The following is a 4,648-nucleotide window of genomic DNA, read 5'->3' on the forward strand; positions in this document are numbered from 1 at the left end:
TTACAATTTACATCTGCAATATAGAAGGTGGTAGGTGAACGTGTATGTTTATATATGTATATATATTTCATACATAAAGAATTTCAGTGATTACTCCTTAGTTCTTTTATCATAGCTTACATACTCATTAGTTCTTTTCTTTTTCTTTTTGCACTGCTGGAGATTGAAGCCAGGGCCTCTTGCTTGCTGAGCTATTTCTTTTTTTTTTTTCAAACCACAGTTTGAAAAGACTGGGTTGGAAATATATGTGTGAAAGTTTGCATGTGCACACTGCCCAGCATCTGAACTCATGATCTACCCTTAAGGAATTCATCAACATATGAGTCTTGGCAAGAAGTTGATCGAGGTTCCCACTATGGAAGCAAGGAGAGGTGTCAAATGCCACTTTACCAACTTTTCTTGCAGTCTAGATTTAGGTACATGTTCTACACTTCGCCAATCAGAATTCCTACACAAGTACTTGAATCAGGATCTAGTACCACAAGAAAACCTAAGATAGCAGTGAGTTCTCTCACTTGCAACAGCCACAGTTCTGGATAAATCAAATTCTCAGGGCAGCAGTGGTAGTGGTGGAAAGAAGTAGAGTTCAACAAACTCAGCAGCATCTGTTAAATCAGTGTTCTCCCTGGGCTGAATCTGCAGCATGCTTTAGGATGATTTCTGCTTTAGGAGAACCAGCAGAGGGTAATGGCACAAGTCTGTAATCTTAGGCCTCAGGAAGCTAAGGTAAGAAGACTTGGAATTTCAAGATAGCTTGGGTTCTATGAAGTTCAAGGTCAGCCTGGACTAAATAGCAAGATCCTCCCTGCCTCAAAAGATCATTCTGAGAGAGTGGCAATTTCCACTGGGGGAAAGGTATCTATTTCCTAGCATACACCTTTATGTATCTTCTTTTGTTATTACCTTTGCTATTGACTGCTTGCGGGAAAATAGTAGTAGACTTATATATCACTTATCCTCCAATCCCTTGGCCATTAAAGAAGAATAAGATTCCATAACTATATTACTGCATGTATTCACATCATCTTAGAATTATTCACTTTCTACAACTTTATTAAAGCACAAACTACACATAGAAAAGTTCACCAAGTTTTTTTTTTCTTTTTATGATGCTGGGGATGAAAGCCAGATACACCCTACCACTGAGCTATACCTTCAACTTTTTTTATTTTGAGGCAGGGTCTTACTCAATTGCCTCGCTGGCCTTCAACCTGTGATCCTCCTACCTCAGCCTCTCAGGTGGCTTGGATTACAGGCATGTGCCACTGTGCCTGGTATTACCCATTTCAAGTATACAATTTAATGACTTTTAGTAAAATTACTAAATTGTACTACTATCACCATAATTCAATTTTAGAATATTTTCATCACCTCATTAAGATCCTTTGGTGGAGACCTACGAACTGCCAGTCGGGACTACAGAGGGGTAAAAGCGATCTGTGACACAATCTGCTTTGGATTTGTGAGAGTATTAGGTTTCTTTGAACAGTTCTTCAATAAGACTTTAAAAATGGCATCCAAACAAGAAATAATGAGTGACCAGAGATTTAGGCGTGTTTCAAAGGACCCCAGGTTCTGGGAAATGCCAGGAAAGGATCAAAAAGTCAAAATTGACAAGCGATTTTGAGCCATGTTTCATGACAAAAAGTTCAAGTTGAACTATGCTGTTGATAAAAGAGGACGGCCCATCAACCACAGCACTACCGAGGACTTGAAATGTTTCTATGACCTTTCTGATTCTGATTCTGATCTCTCTGATGAAGATAGCAAAGCACTGAATCAACAGAAAATAAAGAAGTAAAACCATCAGACAAAAAAAGAAAGAGATTCAAAAAATGTGATTGAAGGAGGAAAAAAGGAAACCAAGAAAATTAATCAAAAGGATCCTGGAAATATAAATGACTTACATAATTTTAAAATAACTGAGGAAACAAAAAAACTTGTGTAAATTTGAGAAGATAGATTCACAAATAAGTCCTAAGAAGGACAGCAAAGAATTTACACAAAAAAGTACAAAAGAGAAAAAAAGCATTATTGAATATAGGAGAGACTCTATTCCCAAAGGAAAACTAAAGACAGACCCAAGTACCTCCAAAATTGTGAAATCTCCCAAGATCAGTTGCTCTAAGACAAAAGGAGAAAAGCAATCAGCAACTCCATTCATAATAGCAAGAGATGGTGATGGTAACATATCTGACAAAGATGTTCTGGAGGAAGAGTCAGACAGTGTTGATGAAATTGGGAGTGAAGAAGAATCTGAAGATGAAATCACAGGTGGTGGTAGACCTTCAGCTGATGATGGAAGTGAAGATGGAGAAGACAGTGAGGATGATGATGAAAGTGATGGTGGCCCTGATCTTGTAAGGGGTAAAGGAAATATAGAAACTAGTTCTGAAGATGAAGATGACTTAGAAGATATTTTTCCAGAAGAAACTGGTTTTGAAAATGCTTGGAGAGAATTAGATAAAGATGCTCCTCGAGCTGATGAGATTGCACATCAATTAGCAGTTTGCAACTTGGACTGGGATAGATTAAAGGCAAAAGATTTACTGGCTTTGTTCAACTCATTTAAGCCTCAAGAAGGTGTTATATTTTCTATAAAGATATATCCTTCAGAGTTTGGAAAAGAGAGGATGAAGGAAGAGCAAGTTCAAGGACCAGTAGAGTTATTAAGCATTCCTTAAGATGTTCCTGAAAAGGACTGGACGTCTAGAGAAAAACTGAGAGACTATCAGTTCAAATGACTGAAGTACTATTATGCAGTAGTGGACTGCGATTCTCCTGAAACAGCGAGTAAACTCTATGAAGACTGTGATGGCCTGGAATTCGAAAGTAGCTGTTCTTTCATAGATTTAAGGTTTATACCAGATGATATTACTTTTGATGATGAGCCTAAGGATGTAGCCTCAGAAGTGGATTTAACAGCATATAAACCAAAATATTTCACATCTGCTGCAATGCAAACACCCACGGTGGAGATCACTTGGGATGAGACTGATCATGAAAGAATCACCACACTCAACAGAAAATTTAAAAAGGGGCTGATGAGATGGCTCAGTGGTCTAAAGCACCTACTTAGAACAAGCTTAGCAAAGCTCAGGGACCGCGGTTCAATCCCCCAGCACCACATGCCAGCCAGCCCCGCCCCCTGGTGGGCTGAGCTGGCCACACACACACACACACAAAATAAATAAATAAACAAATAAAATTTAAAAAAATTTAAAAAAAAAAGAAAATTTAAAAAGGAAGAACTTTTGGACATGTGTTTTCAAGCCTACTTAGCTTCCTCTAGTGAGGATGAAGAGGTGATAGAAGAGGACCTCCAAGGTAGTGATGAAGTCAGTGCAGAAGATGATGGGAAGACAAAAAAAAGTCAGAAGGATGATGAAGAACAGATTGCTAAATACAGGCAGCTCCTGCAGGTTATTCAAGGAAAGAAAAGCAAAGCAAAGAAAATGATATGGAAATGGAAATTAAGTGGGTTCCAGGCCTTGAAGAAAGTGCAGAAGAGATGGTAAAAAACAAATTGGAAGGAAAAGATAAACCGACCCCTTGGGAACAATTTTTAGAGAAGAAGAAAGAGAAAAAAAGACTGAAAAAGAAACAGAAGGCTCTTAGAGAAGAGGCCAGTGAAGATGAACTTCCCACGATGTTGATTTGAATGACCCATACTTTGCTGAAGAAGTTAAAAAAAAATAGGTTTAAAGAAAAAATCAGAGAAATCTGTAAAAGGTGCTTCAACCTCAGAGGAAGAAACCAAAATAGAAAGGCAAAAGGCTGAAATGGCTTTGCTTGTGATGGACGAGGAAGAGGATAGCAAGAAACACTTCAATTACAACAAGATTGTGGAGCACCAGAACCTGAGCAAAAAGAAGAAGAAACAGCTCATGCAAAAGAAGGAATTATTAGAGGATGACTTTGAGGTTAACGTTAGTGATGCGTGATTTCAAGCAATGTATACTTCCCACTTGTTCAATTTGGATCCCTCAGATCCTAATTTCAAGAAAACAAAAGCTATGGAAAAAAATTCTTGAGGAGAAAGCCCGGCAAAGAGAACAAAAAGAACAAGAAATGACTGAGACAATAAAGAAAAAAGAGAGTAAGACTGAAAAAGCATCACAAAAGAAGGCCATTGACCCCGCCTTGTCGATGCTTATTAAATCCATAAAAAATAAAACAGAACAGTTTCAAGCAAGAAAAAAACAAAAAGTCAAATGACCAGATATTTCTTTTTGGATTGAGAATATATTCTAAAGTATACAGAGGCAGAAAAAAGGATAATGGGAATAAAGTCACCTTTTCACATTAAGAAATCTTTTTCTGACCATAGAAAACTTCCTTTTCATGTATGCTTTTATATAATTGTAGATTATTACTTAAATTACCTGAATTATAGGATTTATAAAATACATATATTCTATGAAATTCAGTTCTTACAAGTAGAAAGTTTAGAAATTAGCTTCCTAATAGACTGTTCCCAATTCTGTATAAAAATACAGAGCAGTATTTACTTGTAAGTCTGTAAATGTTAGAGACAGTTTGAAAGTATGTATATGTCATACATTCATTTCTCTGGAAGCAAAAAACAGATTTAGATAGCTATTAAAAATAATTTATTTTTCTAGTCATATAGTATGGAAGCCAGGAA

General features: G+C 36.9%; 1 pseudogene; it reads left to right on the plus strand.

Moving 5' to 3' along the window:
• Positions 1 to 1,394: 1,394 nt before the first annotated feature.
• On the plus strand, positions 1,395 to 4,218 carry LOC101562616 (annotated as a pseudogene).
• Positions 4,219 to 4,648: the final 430 nt, after the last annotated feature.

Source organism: Octodon degus, unplaced genomic scaffold (assembly GCF_000260255.1).
Source record: "Octodon degus isolate 3935 unplaced genomic scaffold, OctDeg1.0 scaffold00063, whole genome shotgun sequence".
In the NCBI taxonomy this organism is placed as follows: Eukaryota; Metazoa; Chordata; class Mammalia; order Rodentia; family Octodontidae; genus Octodon; species Octodon degus.